Below are 14,991 nucleotides of genomic sequence, written 5' to 3'. Positions count from 1 at the left end.
GATTGAAAAAAAATTTCAAGAAATTTGTTATTGAAAACAAACTATTCATCGCCAACGACATCCCGTATTCCCAAGCGGTCAACCTTCCAAGTACTAACGGGACTCGACGTAACTTAACTTCTGGGAGCTGACGAGACCATGTGCGTTCTACGTGATATGGCCGTTGACATTCAAAAATGAAAATTTACCCTCCCAGTCCCAATGGATGAATAGAAAATCACTTCAAAGTGATAGAAATGTTTGTTCATTGAATTTGGACTCGTAACCATCGCGAATAAAAAAGCGCGATAAACTTTGAAAAACTCGCAATGAAATTTATCCAGAATCATTCCTATAGATGAATTGAACCTATCTCTATGCCATTGATATTTTTGATCTACGAATTTGGACTGGTAACCATCGCGATTAAAAAACGCGATAAACTTTGAAAAACTCTCAATGGAATTGATCCAGAATCATTCTTATAGATGAATTTAACCTATCTCTAAGGCATTGAAATGTTTTATCTACGAATTTGGACTGGTAACCATCGTGATTGAAAAAAAAATTTAAGAAATTTGTTATTGAAAACAAACTGTTCATCGCCAACGACATCCCGTATTCCCAAGCGGTCACCCTTCCAAGTACTAACGGGACTCGACGTAACTTAACTTCTGGGAGCTGACGAGACCATGTGCGTTCTACGTGATATGGCCGTTGACATTCAAAAATGAAAATTTACCCTCCCAGTCCCAATGGATGAATAGAAAATCACTTCAAAGTGATAGAAATGTTTGTTCATTGAATTTGGACTCGTAACCATCGCGAATAAAAAAGCGCGATAAACTTTGAAAAACTTGCAATGAAATTTATCCAGAATCATTCCTATAGATGAATTGAACCTATCTCTATGCCATTGATATTTTTGATCTACGAATTTGGACTGGTAACCATCGCGATTAAAAAACGCGATAAACTTTGAAAAACTCTCAATGGAATTGATCCAGAATCATTCTTATAGATGAATTTAACCTATCTTTAAGGCATTGAAATGTTTTATCTACGAATTTGGACTGGTAACCATCGCGATTAAAAAACGGGATAAACTTTGAAAAACTCTCAATGGAATTGATCCAGAATCATTCTTATAGATGAATTTAACCTATCTCTAAGGCATTGAAATGTTTTATCTACGAATTTGGACTGGTAACCATCGTGATTGAAAAAAAAATTTCAAGAAATTTGTTATTGAAAACAAACTATTCATCGCCAACGACATCCCGTATTCCCAAGCGGTCACCCTTCCAAGTACTAACGGGACTCGACGTAACTTAACTTCTGGGAGCTGACGAGACCAGGTGCGTTCTACGTGATATGGCCGTTGACATTCAAAAATGAAAATTTACCCTCCCAGTCCCAATGGATGAATAGAAAATCACTTCAAAGTGATAGAAATGTTTGTTCATTGAATTTGGACTCGTAACCATCGCGAATAAAAAAGCGCGATAAACTTTGAAAAACTCGCAATGAAATTTATCCAGAATCATTCCTATAGATGAATTGAACCTATCTCTAAGCCATTGATATTTTTGATCTACGAATTTGGACTGGTAACCATCGCGATTAAAAAACGCGATAAACTTTGAAAAACTCTCAATGGAATTGATCCAGAATCATTCTTATAGATGAATTGAACCTATCTCTAAGGCATTGAAATGTTTTATCTACGAATTTGGACTGGTAACCATCGTGATTGAAAAAAAAATTTCAAGAAATTTGTTATTGAAAACAAACTATTCATCGCCAACGACATCCCGTATTCCCAAGCGGTCACCCTTCCAAGTACTAACGGGACTCGACGTAACTTAACTTCTGGGAGCTGACGAGACCAGGTGCGTTCTACGTGATATGGCCGTTGACATTCAAAAATGAAAATTTACCCTCCCAGTCCCAATGGATGAATAGAAAATCACTTCAAAGTGATAGAAATGTTTGTTCATTGAATTTGGACTCGTAACCATCGCGAATAAAAAAGCGCGATAAACTTTGAAAAACTCGCAATGAAATTTATCCAGAATCATTCCTATAGATGAATTGAACCTATCTCTAAGCCATTGATATTTTTGATCTACGAATTTGGACTGGTAACCATCGCGATTAAAAAACGCGATAAACTTTGAAAAACTCTCAATGGAATTGATCCAGAATCATTCTTATAGATGAATTGAACCTATCTCTAAGGCATTGAAATGTTTTATCTACGAATTTGGACTGGTAACCATCGTGATTGAAAAAAAAATTTCAAGAAATTTGTTATTGAAAACAAACTATTCATCGCCAACGACATCCCGTATTCCCAAGCGGTCACCCTTCCAAGTACTAACGAGACTCGACGTAACTTAACTTCTGGGAGCTGACGAGACCAGGTGCGTTCTACGTGATATGGCCGTTGACATTCAAAAATGAAAAATTACCCTCCCAGTCCCAATGGATGAATAGAAAATCACTTCAAAGTGATAGAAATGTTTGTTCATTGAATTTGGACTCGTAACCATCGCGAATAAAAAAGCGCGATAAACTTTGAAAAACTCGCAATGAAATTTATCCAGAATCATTCAAATAGATGAATTGAACCTATCTCTAAGCCATTGATATTTTTGATCTACGTATTTGGACTGGTAACCATCGCGATTAAAAAACGCGATAAACTTTGAAAAACTCTCAATGGAATTGATCCAGAATCATTCTTATAGATGAATTTAACCTATCTCCAAGGCATTGAAATGTTTTATCTACGAATTTGGACTGGTAACCATCGTGATTGAAAAAAAAATTTCAAGAAATTTGTTATTGAAAACAAACTATTCATCGCCAACGACATCCCGTATTCCCAAGCGGTCACCCTTCCAAGTACTAACGGGACACGACGTAAGTTAACTTCTGGGAGCTGACGAGACCAGGTGCGTTCTACGTGATATGGCCGTTGACATTCAAAAATGAAAAATTACCCTCCCAGTCCCAATGGATGAATAGAAAATCACTTCAAAGTGATAGAAATGTTTGTTCATTTAATTTGGACTCGTAACCATCGCGAATAAAAAAGCGCGATAAACTTTGAAAAACTCGCAATGAAATTTATCCAGAATAATTCCTATAGATGAATTTAACCTATCTCTATGCCATTGATATTTTTGATCTACGAATTTGGACTGGTAACCATCGCGATTAAAAAACGGGATAAACTTTGAAAAACTCTCAATGGAATTGATCCAGAATCATTCCTATAGATGAATTGAACCTATCTCTATGCCATTGATATTTTTGATCTACGAATTTGGACTGGTAACCATCGTGATTGAAAAAAAAATTTCAAGAAATTTATTATTGAAAACAAACTTTTCATCGCCAACGACATCCCGTATTCCCAAGCGGTCACCCTTCCAAGTACTAACGGGACTCGACGTGACTTAACTTCTGGGAGCTGACGAGACCAGGTGCGTTCTACGTGATATGGCCGTTGACATTCAAAAATGAAAATTTACCCTCCCAGTCCCAATGGATGAATAGAAAATCACTTCAAAGTGATAGAAATGTTTGTTCATTGAATTTGGACTCGTAACCATCAAGAATAAAAAAGCGCGATAAACTTTGAAAAACTCGCAATGAAATTTATCCAGAATCATTTCTATAGATGAATTGAACCTATCTCTATGCCATTGATATTTTTGATCTACGAATTTGGACTGGTAACCATCGTGATTGAAAAAAAATTTCAAGAAATTTGTTATTGAAAACAAACTATTCGTCGCCAACGACATCCCGTATTCCCAAGCGGTCACCCTTCCAAGTACTAACGGGACTCGACGTAACTTAACTTCTGGGAGCTGACGAGACCAGGTGCGTTCTACGTGATATGGGCGTTGACATTCAAAAATGAAAATTTACCCTCCCAGTCCCAATGGATGAATAGAAAATCACTTCAAAGTGATAGAAATGTTTGTTCATTTAATTTGGACTCGTAACCATCGCGAATAAAAAAGCGCGATAAACTTTGAAAAACTCGCAATGAAATTTATCCAGAATCATTCAAATAGATGAATTGAACCTATCTCTAAGGCATTGAAATGTTTTATCTACGAATTTGGACTGGTAACCATCGTGATTGAAAAAAAAATTTCAAGAAATTTGTTATTGAAAACAAACTATTCATCGCCAACGACATCCCGTATTCCCAAGCGGTCACCCTTCCAAGTACTAACGGGACTCGACGTAACTTAACTTCTGGGAGCTGACGAGACCAGGTGCGTTCTACGTGATATGGCCGTTGACATTCAAAAACGAAAATTTACCCTCCCAGTCCCAATGGATGAATAGAAAATAACTTCAAAGTGATAGAAATGTTTGTTCATTGAATTTGGACTCGTAACCATCGCGAATAAAAAAGCGCGATAAACTTTGAAAAACTCGCAATGAAATTTATCCAGAATCATTCCTATAGATGAATTGAACCTATCTCTATGCCATTGATATTTTTGATCTACGAATTTGGACTGGTAACCATCGTGATTGAAAAAAAAATTTCAAGAAATTTATTATTGAAAACAAACTTTTCATCGCCAACGACATCCCGTATTCCCAAGCGGTCACCCTTCCAAGTACTAACGGGACTCGACGTGACTTAACTTCTGGGAGCTGACGAGACCAGGTGCGTTCTACGTGATATGGCCGTTGACATTCAAAAATGAAAATTTACCCTCCCAGTCCCAATGGATGAATAGAAAATCACTTCAAAGTGATAGAAATGTTTGTTCATTGAATTTGGACTCGTAACCATCGCGAATAAAAAAGCGCGATAAACTTTGAAAAACTCGCAATGAAATTTATCCAGAATCATTCAAATAGTTGAATTGAACCTATCTCTAAGCCATTGATATTTTTGATCTACGAATTTGGACTGGTAACCATCGCGATTAAAAAACGCGATAAACTTTGAAAAACTCTCAATGGAATTGATCCAGAATCATTCTTATAGATGAATTTAACCTATCTCTAAGGCATTGAAATGTTTTATCTACGAATTTGGACTGGTAACCATCGTGATTGAAAAAAAAATTTCAAGAAATTTGTTATTGAAAACAAACTATTCATCGCCAACGACATCCCGTATTCCCAAGCGGTCACCCTTCCAAGTACTAACGGGACTCGACGTAACTTAACTTCTGGGAGCTGACGAGACCAGGTGCGTTCTACGTGATATGGCCGTTGACATTCAAAAACAAAAATTTACCATCCCATTCCCAATGGATGAATAGAAAATCACTTCAAAGTGATAGAAATGTTTGTTCATTGAATTTGGACTCGTAACTATCGCGAATAAAAAAGCGCGATAAACTTTGAAAAACTCGCAATGAAATTCATCCAGAATCATTCCTATTGATGAATTGAACCTATCTCTATGCCATTGATATTTTTGATCTACGAATTTGGACTGGTAACCATCGTGATTGAAAAAAAATTTCAAGAAATTTATTATTGAAAACAAACTATTCATCGCCAACGACATCCCGTATTCCCAAGCGGTCACCCTTCCAAGTACTAACGGGACTCGACGTAACTTAACTTCTGGGAGCTGACGAGACCAGGTGCGTTCTACGTGATATGGCCGTTGACATTCAAAAATGAAAATTTACCCTCCCAGTCCCAATGGATGAATAGAAAATCACTTCAAAGTGATAGAAATGTTTGTTCATTGAATTTGGACTCGTAACCATCGCGAATAAAAAAGCGCGATAAACTTTGAAAAACTCGCAATGAAATTGATCCAGAATCATTCTTATAGATGAATTTAACCTATCTCTAAGGCATTGAAATGTTTTATCTACGAATTTGGACTGGTAACCATCGTGATTGAAAAAAAAATTTCAAGAAATTTGTTATTGAAAACAAACTATTCATCGCCAACGACATCCCGTATTCCCAAGCGGTCAACCTTCCAAGTACTAACGGGACTCGACGAATCTTAACTTCTGGGAGCTGACGAGACCAGGTGCGTTCTACGTGATATGGCCGTTGACATTCAAAAATGAAAATTTACCCTCCCAGTCCCAATGGATGAATAGAAAATCACTTCAAAGTGATAGAAATGTTTGTTCATTGAATTTGGACTCGTAACCATCGCGAATAAAAAAGCGCGATAAACTTTGAAAAACTCGCAATGAAATTTATCCAGAATCATTCAAATAGATGAATTGAACCTATCTCTAAGCCATTGATATTTTTGATCTACGAATTTGGACTGGTAACCATCGCGATTAAAAAACGCGATAAACTTTGAAAAACTCTCAATGGAATTGATCCAGAATCATTCTTATAGATGAATTTAACCTATCTCTAAGGCATTGAAATGTTTTATCTAAGAATTTGGACTGGTAACCATCGTGATTGAAAAAAAAATTTCAAGAAATTTGTTATTGAAAACAAACTATTCATCGCCAACGACATCCCGTATTCCAAATCGGTCACCCTTCCAAGTACTAACGGGACTCGACGTAACTTAACTTCTGGGAGCTGACGAGACCAGGTGCGTTCTACGTGATATGGCCGTTGACATTCAAAAATGAAAATTTACCCTCCCAGTCCCAATGGATGAATAGAAAATCACTTCAAAGTGATAGAAATGTTTGTTCATTGAATTTGGACTCGTAACCATCGCGAATAAAAAAGCGCGATAAACTTTGAAAAACTCTCAATGGAATTGATCCAGAATCATTCTTATAGATGAATTTAACCTATCTCTAAGGCATTGAAATGTTTTATCTACGAATTTGGACTGGTAACCATCGTGATTGAAAAAAATTTCAAGAAATTTATTATTTAAAACAAACTTTTCATCGCCAACGACATCCCGTATTCCCAAGCGGTCACCCTTCCAAGTACTAACGGGACTCGACGTGACTTAACTTCTGGGAGCTGACGAGACCAGGTGCGTTCTACGTGATATGGCCGTTGACATTCAAAAATGAAAATTTACCCTCCCAGTCCCAATGGATGAATAGAAAATCACTTCAAAGTGATAGAAATGTTTGTTCATTGAATTTGGACTCGTAACCATCAAGAATAAAAAAGCGCGATAAACTTTGAAAAACTCGCAATGAAATTTATCCAGAATCATTCAAATAGATGAATTGAACCTATCTCTAAGCCATTGATATTTTTGATCTACGAATTTGGACTGGTAACCATCGCGATTAAAAAACGCGATAAACTTTGAAAAACTCTCAATGGAATTGATCCAGAATCATTCTTATAGATGAATTTAACCTATCTCTAAGGCATTGAAATGTTTTATCTACGAATTTGGACTGGTAACCATCGTGATTGAAAAAAAAATTTCAAGAAATTTGTTATTGAAAACAAACTATTCATCGCCAACGACATCCCGTATTCCCAAGCGGTCACCCTTCCAAGTACTAACGGGACTCGACGTAACTTAACTTCTGGGAGCTGACGAGACCAGGTGCGTTCTACGTGATATGGCCGTTGACATTCAAAAACGAAAATTTACCCTCCCAGTCCCAATGGATGAATAGAAAATCACTTCAAAGTGATAGAAATGTTTGTTCATTGAATTTGGACTCGTAACCATCGCGAATAAAAAAGCGCGATAAACTTTGAAAAACTCGCAATGAAATTTATCCAGAATCATTCAAATAGATGAATTGAACCTATCTCTAAGCCATTGATATTTTTGATCTACGAATTTGGACTGGTAACCATCGCGATTAAAAAACGCGATAAACTTTGAAAAACTCTCAATGGAATTGATCCAGAATCATTCTTATAGATGAATTTAACCTATCTCTAAGGCATTGAAATGTTTTATCTAAGAATTTGGACTGGTAACCATCGTGATTGAAAAAAAAATTTCAAGAAATTTGTTATTGAAAACAAACTATTCATCGCCAACGACATCCCGTATTCCAAATCGGTCACCCTTCCAAGTACTAACGGGACTCGACGTAACTTAACTTCTGGGAGCTGACGAGACCAGGTGCGTTCTACGTGATATGGCCGTTGACATTCAAAAATGAAAATTTACCCTCCCAGTCCCAATGGATGAATAGAAAATCACTTCAAAGTGATAGAAATGTTTGTTCATTGAATTTGGACTCGTAACCATCGCGAATAAAAAAGCGCGATAAACTTTGAAAAACTCTCAATGGAATTGATCCAGAATCATTCTTATAGATGAATTTAACCTATCTCTAAGGCATTGAAATGTTTTATCTACGAATTTGGACTGGTAACCATCGTGATTGAAAAAAATTTCAAGAAATTTATTATTTAAAACAAACTTTTCATCGCCAACGACATCCCGTATTCCCAAGCGGTCACCCTTCCAAGTACTAACGGGACTCGACGTGACTTAACTTCTGGGAGCTGACGAGACCAGGTGCGTTCTACGTGATATGGCCGTTGACATTCAAAAATGAAAATTTACCCTCCCAGTCCCAATGGATGAATAGAAAATCACTTCAAAGTGATAGAAATGTTTGTTCATTGAATTTGGACTCGTAACCATCAAGAATAAAAAAGCGCGATAAACTTTGAAAAACTCGCAATGAAATTTATCCAGAATCATTCAAATAGATGAATTGAACCTATCTCTAAGCCATTGATATTTTTGATCTACGAATTTGGACTGGTAACCATCGCGATTAAAAAACGCGATAAACTTTGAAAAACTCTCAATGGAATTGATCCAGAATCATTCTTATAGATGAATTTAACCTATCTCTAAGGCATTGAAATGTTTTATCTACGAATTTGGACTGGTAACCATCGTGATTGAAAAAAAAATTTCAAGAAATTTGTTATTGAAAACAAACTATTCATCGCCAACGACATCCCGTATTCCCAAGCGGTCACCCTTCCAAGTACTAACGGGACTCGACGTAACTTAACTTCTGGGAGCTGACGAGACCAGGTGCGTTCTACGTGATATGGCCGTTGACATTCAAAAACGAAAATTTACCCTCCCAGTCCCAATGGATGAATAGAAAATCACTTCAAAGTGATAGAAATGTTTGTTCATTGAATTTGGACTCGTAACCATCGCGAATAAAAAAGCGCGATAAACTTTGAAAAACTCGCAATGAAATTTATCCAGAATCATTCAAATAGATGAATTGAACCTATCTCTAAGCCATTGATATTTTTGATCTACGAATTTGGACTGGTAACCATCGCGATTAAAAAACGCGATAAACTTTGAAAAACTCTCAATGGAATTGATCCAGAATCATTCTTATAGATGAATTTAACCTATCTCTAAGGCATTGAAATGTTTTATCTACGAATTTGGACTGGTAACCATCGTGATTGAAAAAAAAATTTCAAGAAATTTGTTATTGAAAACAAACTATTCATCGCCAACGACATCCCGTATTCCCAAGCGGTCACCCTTCCAAGTACTAACGGGACTCGACGAATCTTAACTTCTGGGAGCTGACGAGACCAGGTGCGTTCTACGTGATATGGCCGTTGACATTCAAAAATGAAAATTTACCCTCCCAGTCCCAATGGATGAATAGAAAATCACTTCAAAGTGATAGAAATGTTTGTTCATTTAATTTGGACTCGTAACCATCGCGAATAAAAAAGCGCGATAAACTTTGAAAAACTCGCAATGAAATTTATCCAGAATCATTCCTATAGATGAATTGAACCTATCTCTATGCCATTGATATTTTTGATCTACGAATTTGGACTGGTAACCATCGCGATTAAAAAACGGGATAAACTTTGAAAAACTCTCAATGGAATTGATCCAGAATCATTCCTATAGATGAATTGAACCTATCTCTATGCCATTGATATTTTTGATCTACGAATTTGGACTGGTAACCATCGTGATTGAAAAAAAAATTTCAAGAAATTTATTATTGAAAACAAACTTTTCATCGCCAACGACATCCCGTATTCCCAAGCGGTCACCCTTCCAAGTACTAACGGGACTCGACGTGACTTAACTTCTGGGAGCTGACGAGACCAGGTGCGTTCTACGTGATATGACCGTTGACATTCAAAAATGAAAATTTACCCTCCCAGTCCCAATGGATGAATAGAAAATCACTTCAAAGTGATAGAAATGTTTGTTCATTGAATTTGGACTCGTAACCATCAAGAATAAAAAAGCGCGATAAACTTTGAAAAACTCGCAATGAAATTTATCCAGAATCATTTCTATAGATGAATTGAACCTATCTCTATGCCATTGATATTTTTGATCTACGAATTTGGACTGGTAACAATCGCGATTAAAAAACGCGATAAACTTTGAAAAACTCTCAATGGAATTGATCCAGAATCATTCTTATAGATGAATTTAACCTATCTCTAAGGCATTGAAATGTTTTATCTACGAATTTGGACTGGTAACCATCGTGATTGAAAAAAAAATTTCAAGAAATTTGTTATTGAAAACAAACTATTCATCGCCAACGACATCCCGTATTCCCAAGCGGTCACCCTTCCAAGTACTAACGGGACTCGACGTAACTTAACTTCTGGGAGCTGACGAGACCAGGTGCGTTCTACGTGATATGGCCGTTGACATTCAAAAACGAAAATTTACCCTCCCAGTCCCAATGGATGAATAGAAAATCACTTCAAAGTGATAGAAATGTTTGTTCATTGAATTTGGACTCGTAACCATCGCGAATAAAAAAGCGCGATAAACTTTGAAAAACTCGCAATGAAATTTATCCAGAATCATTCAAATAGATGAATTGAACCTATCTCTAAGCCATTGATATTTTTGATCTACGAATTTGGACTGGTAACCATCGCGATTAAAAAACGCGATAAACTTTGAAAAACTCTCAATGGAATTGATCCAGAATCATTCTTATAGATGAATTTAACCTATCTCTAAGGCATTGAAATGTTTTATCTACGAATTTGGACTGGTAACCATCGTGATTGAAAAAAAAATTTCAAGAAATTTGTTATTGAAAACAAACTATTCATCGCCAACGACATCCCGTATTCCCAAGCGGTCACCCTTCCAAGTACTAACGGGACTCGACGAATCTTAACTTCTGGGAGCTGACGAGACCAGGTGCGTTCTACGTGATATGGCCGTTGACATTCAAAAATGAAAATTTACCCTCCCAGTCCCAATGGATGAATAGAAAATCACTTCAAAGTGATAGAAATGTTTGTTCATTTAATTTGGACTCGTAACCATCGCGAATAAAAAAGCGCGATAAACTTTGAAAAACTCGCAATGAAATTTATCCAGAATCATTCCTATAGATGAATTGAACCTATCTCTATGCCATTGATATTTTTGATCTACGAATTTGGACTGGTAACCATCGCGATTAAAAAACGGGATAAACTTTGAAAAACTCTCAATGGAATTGATCCAGAATCATTCCTATAGATGAATTGAACCTATCTCTATGCCATTGATATTTTTGATCTACGAATTTGGACTGGTAACCATCGTGATTGAAAAAAAAATTTCAAGAAATTTATTATTGAAAACAAACTTTTCATCGCCAACGACATCCCGTATTCCCAAGCGGTCACCCTTCCAAGTACTAACGGGACTCGACGTGACTTAACTTCTGGGAGCTGACGAGACCAGGTGCGTTCTACGTGATATGGCCGTTGACATTCAAAAATGAAAATTTACCCTCCCAGTCCCAATGGATGAATAGAAAATCACTTCAAAGTGATAGAAATGTTTGTTCATTGAATTTGGACTCGTAACCATCAAGAATAAAAAAGCGCGATAAACTTTGAAAAACTCGCAATGAAATTTATCCAGAATCATTTCTATAGATGAATTGAACCTATCTCTATGCCATTGATATTTTTGATCTACGAATTTGGACTGGTAACCATCGTGATTGAAAAAAAATTTCAAGAAATTTGTTATTGAAAACAAACTATTCGTCGCCAACGACATCCCGTATTCCCAAGCGGTCACCCTTCCAAGTACTAACGGGACTCGACGTAACTTAACTTCTGGGAGCTGACGAGACCAGGTGCGTTCTACGTGATATGGGCGTTGACATTCAAAAATGAAAATTTACCCTCCCAGTCCCAATGGATGAATAGAAAATCACTTCAAAGTGATAGAAATGTTTGTTCATTTAATTTGGACTCGTAACCATCGCGAATAAAAAAGCGCGATAAACTTTGAAAAACTCGCAATGAAATTTATCCAGAATCATTCCTATAGATGAATTGAACCTATCTCTATGCCATTGATATTTTTGATCTACGAATTTGGACTGGTAACCATCGCGATTAAAAAACGGGATAAACTTTGAAAAACTCTCAATGGAATTGATCCAGAATCATTCTTATAGATGAATTTAACCTATCTCTAAGGCATTGAAATGTTTTATCTACGAATTTGGACTGGTAACCATCGTGATTGAAAAAAAAATTTCAAGAAATTTGTTATTGAAAACAAACTATTCATCGCCAACGACATCCCGTATTCCCAAGCGGTCACCCTTCCAAGTACTAACGGGACTCGACGAATCTTAACTTCTGGGAGCTGACGAGACCAGGTGCGTTCTACGTGATATGGCCGTTGACATTCAAAAATGAAAATTTACCCTCCCAGTCCCAATGGATGAATAGAAAATCACTTCAAAGTGATAGAAATGTTTGTTCATTTAATTTGGACTCGTAACCATCGCGAATAAAAAAGCGCGATAAACTTTGAAAAACTCGCAATGAAATTTATCCAGAATCATTCCTATAGATGAATTGAACCTATCTCTATGCCATTGATATTTTTGATCTACGAATTTGGACTGGTAACCATCGCGATTAAAAAACGGGATAAACTTTGAAAAACTCTCAATGGAATTGATCCAGAATCATTCCTATAGATGAATTGAACCTATCTCTATGCCATTGATATTTTTGATCTACGAATTTGGACTGGTAACCATCGTGATTGAAAAAAAAATTTCAAGAAATTTATTATTGAAAACAAACTTTTCATCGCCAACGACATCCCGTATTCCCAAGCGGTCACCCTTCCAAGTACTAACGGGACTCGACGTGACTTAACTTCTGGGAGCTGACGAGACCAGGTGCGTTCTACGTGATATGGCCGTTGACATTCAAAAATGAAAATTTACCCTCCCAGTCCCAATGGATGAATAGAAAATCACTTCAAAGTGATAGAAATGTTTGTTCATTGAATTTGGACTCGTAACCATCAAGAATAAAAAAGCGCGATAAACTTTGAAAAACTCGCAATGAAATTTATCCAGAATCATTTCTATAGATGAATTGAACCTATCTCTATGCCATTGATATTTTTGATCTACGAATTTGGACTGGTAACCATCGTGATTGAAAAAAAATTTCAAGAAATTTGTTATTGAAAACAAACTATTCGTCGCCAACGACATCCCGTATTCCCAAGCGGTCACCCTTCCAAGTACTAACGGGACTCGACGTAACTTAACTTCTGGGAGCTGACGAGACCAGGTGCGTTCTACGTGATATGGGCGTTGACATTCAAAAATGAAAATTTACCCTCCCAGTCCCAATGGATGAATAGAAAATCACTTCAAAGTGATAGAAATGTTTGTTCATTGAATTTGGACTCGTAACCATCGCGAATAAAAAAGCGCGATAAACTTTGAAAAACTCGCAATGAAATTTATCCAGAATCATTCAAATAGATGAATTGAACCTATCTCTAAGCCATTGATATTTTTGATCTACGAATTTGGACTGGTAACCATCGCGATTAAAAAACGGGATAAACTTTGAAAAACTCTCAATGGAATTGATCCAGAATCATTCCTATAGATGAATTGAACCTATCTCTATGCCATTGATATTTTTGATCTACGAATTTGGACTGGTAACCATCGTGATTGAAAAAAAAATTTCAAGAAATTTATTATTGAAAACAAACTTTTCATCGCCAACGACATCCCGTATTCCCAAGCGGTCACCCTTCCAAGTACTAACGGGACTCGACGTGACTTAACTTCTGGGAGCTGACGAGACCAGGTGCGTTCTACGTGATATGGGCGTTGACATTCAAAAATGAAAATTTACCCTCCCAGTCCCAATGGATGAATAGAAAATCACTTCAAAGTGATAGAAATGTTTGTTCATTTAATTTGGACTCGTAACCATCGCGAATAAAAAAGCGCGATAAACTTTGAAAAACTCGCAATGAAATTTATCCAGAATCATTCCTATAGATGAATTGAACCTATCTCTATGCCATTGATATTTTTGATCTACGAATTTGGACTGGTAACCATCGCGATTAAAAAACGGGATAAACTTTGAAAAACTCTCAATGGAATTGATCCAGAATCATTCTTATAGATGAATTGAACCTATCTCTATGCCATTGATATTTTTGATCTACGAATTTGGACTGGTAACCATCGTGATTGAAAAAAAAATTTCAAGAAATTTATTATTGAAAACAAACTTTTCATCGCCAACGACATCCCGTATTCCCAAGCGGTCACCCTTCCAAGTACTAACGGGACTCGACGTGACTTAACTTCTGGGAGCTGACGAGACCAGGTGCGTTCTACGTGATATGGCCGTTGACATTCAAAAATGAAAATTTACCCTCCCAGTCCCAATGGATGAATAGAAAATCACTTCAAAGTGATAGAAATGTTTGTTCATTGAATTTGGACTCGTAACCATCGCGAATAAAAAAGCGCGATAAACTTTGAAAAACTCGCAATGAAATTTATCCAGAATCATTCCTATAGATGAATTGAACCTATCTCTATGCCATTGATATTTTTGATCTACGAATTTGGACTGGTAACCATCGCGATTAAAAAACGGGATAAACTTTGAAAAACTCTCAATGGAATTGATCCAGAATCATTCTTATAGATGAATTGAACCTATCTCTATGCCATTGATATTTTTGATCTACGAATTTGGACTGGTAACCATCGTGATTGAAAAAAAAATTTCAAG

General features: G+C 36.6%; 30 pseudogenes; all 30 read right to left on the bottom strand.

Moving 5' to 3' along the window:
* Positions 1 to 49: 49 nt before the first annotated feature.
* Positions 50 to 168, bottom strand: LOC124329818 (annotated as a pseudogene).
* A 414-nt stretch (positions 169 to 582) lies between these two features.
* LOC124335129 lies at positions 583 to 701 on the bottom strand (annotated as a pseudogene).
* Positions 702 to 1,246: 545 nt separating this feature from the next.
* Positions 1,247 to 1,365, bottom strand: LOC124330828 (annotated as a pseudogene).
* Positions 1,366 to 1,780: 415 nt separating this feature from the next.
* Positions 1,781 to 1,899, bottom strand: LOC124330827 (annotated as a pseudogene).
* Positions 1,900 to 2,314: 415 nt separating this feature from the next.
* LOC124330857 lies at positions 2,315 to 2,433 on the bottom strand (annotated as a pseudogene).
* A 415-nt stretch (positions 2,434 to 2,848) lies between these two features.
* LOC124329732 lies at positions 2,849 to 2,967 on the bottom strand (annotated as a pseudogene).
* Positions 2,968 to 3,382: 415 nt separating this feature from the next.
* Positions 3,383 to 3,501, bottom strand: LOC124334819 (annotated as a pseudogene).
* A 284-nt stretch (positions 3,502 to 3,785) lies between these two features.
* Positions 3,786 to 3,904, bottom strand: LOC124333561 (annotated as a pseudogene).
* Positions 3,905 to 4,189: 285 nt separating this feature from the next.
* Positions 4,190 to 4,308, bottom strand: LOC124330826 (annotated as a pseudogene).
* A 285-nt stretch (positions 4,309 to 4,593) lies between these two features.
* On the bottom strand, positions 4,594 to 4,712 carry LOC124334818 (annotated as a pseudogene).
* A 415-nt stretch (positions 4,713 to 5,127) lies between these two features.
* Positions 5,128 to 5,246, bottom strand: LOC124330825 (annotated as a pseudogene).
* A 284-nt stretch (positions 5,247 to 5,530) lies between these two features.
* Positions 5,531 to 5,649, bottom strand: LOC124330824 (annotated as a pseudogene).
* Positions 5,650 to 5,934: 285 nt separating this feature from the next.
* On the bottom strand, positions 5,935 to 6,053 carry LOC124329792 (annotated as a pseudogene).
* Positions 6,054 to 6,468: 415 nt separating this feature from the next.
* On the bottom strand, positions 6,469 to 6,587 carry LOC124335537 (annotated as a pseudogene).
* A 283-nt stretch (positions 6,588 to 6,870) lies between these two features.
* On the bottom strand, positions 6,871 to 6,989 carry LOC124334816 (annotated as a pseudogene).
* Positions 6,990 to 7,404: 415 nt separating this feature from the next.
* Positions 7,405 to 7,523, bottom strand: LOC124330822 (annotated as a pseudogene).
* Positions 7,524 to 7,938: 415 nt separating this feature from the next.
* On the bottom strand, positions 7,939 to 8,057 carry LOC124335536 (annotated as a pseudogene).
* A 283-nt stretch (positions 8,058 to 8,340) lies between these two features.
* Positions 8,341 to 8,459, bottom strand: LOC124334815 (annotated as a pseudogene).
* A 415-nt stretch (positions 8,460 to 8,874) lies between these two features.
* Positions 8,875 to 8,993, bottom strand: LOC124330821 (annotated as a pseudogene).
* Positions 8,994 to 9,408: 415 nt separating this feature from the next.
* On the bottom strand, positions 9,409 to 9,527 carry LOC124335076 (annotated as a pseudogene).
* Positions 9,528 to 9,942: 415 nt separating this feature from the next.
* Positions 9,943 to 10,061, bottom strand: LOC124335143 (annotated as a pseudogene).
* A 415-nt stretch (positions 10,062 to 10,476) lies between these two features.
* LOC124330820 lies at positions 10,477 to 10,595 on the bottom strand (annotated as a pseudogene).
* A 415-nt stretch (positions 10,596 to 11,010) lies between these two features.
* LOC124335075 lies at positions 11,011 to 11,129 on the bottom strand (annotated as a pseudogene).
* A 415-nt stretch (positions 11,130 to 11,544) lies between these two features.
* Positions 11,545 to 11,663, bottom strand: LOC124334814 (annotated as a pseudogene).
* A 284-nt stretch (positions 11,664 to 11,947) lies between these two features.
* LOC124333560 lies at positions 11,948 to 12,066 on the bottom strand (annotated as a pseudogene).
* Positions 12,067 to 12,481: 415 nt separating this feature from the next.
* On the bottom strand, positions 12,482 to 12,600 carry LOC124335074 (annotated as a pseudogene).
* Positions 12,601 to 13,015: 415 nt separating this feature from the next.
* Positions 13,016 to 13,134, bottom strand: LOC124334813 (annotated as a pseudogene).
* Positions 13,135 to 13,418: 284 nt separating this feature from the next.
* Positions 13,419 to 13,537, bottom strand: LOC124333559 (annotated as a pseudogene).
* A 415-nt stretch (positions 13,538 to 13,952) lies between these two features.
* On the bottom strand, positions 13,953 to 14,071 carry LOC124335077 (annotated as a pseudogene).
* Positions 14,072 to 14,486: 415 nt separating this feature from the next.
* LOC124334812 lies at positions 14,487 to 14,605 on the bottom strand (annotated as a pseudogene).
* Positions 14,606 to 14,991: the final 386 nt, after the last annotated feature.

Source organism: Daphnia pulicaria, chromosome 3 (assembly GCF_021234035.1).
Source record: "Daphnia pulicaria isolate SC F1-1A chromosome 3, SC_F0-13Bv2, whole genome shotgun sequence".
NCBI lineage: Eukaryota > Metazoa > Arthropoda > Branchiopoda > Diplostraca > Daphniidae > Daphnia > Daphnia pulicaria.
This window is presented reverse-complemented; position numbering and strand designations above follow the sequence as displayed.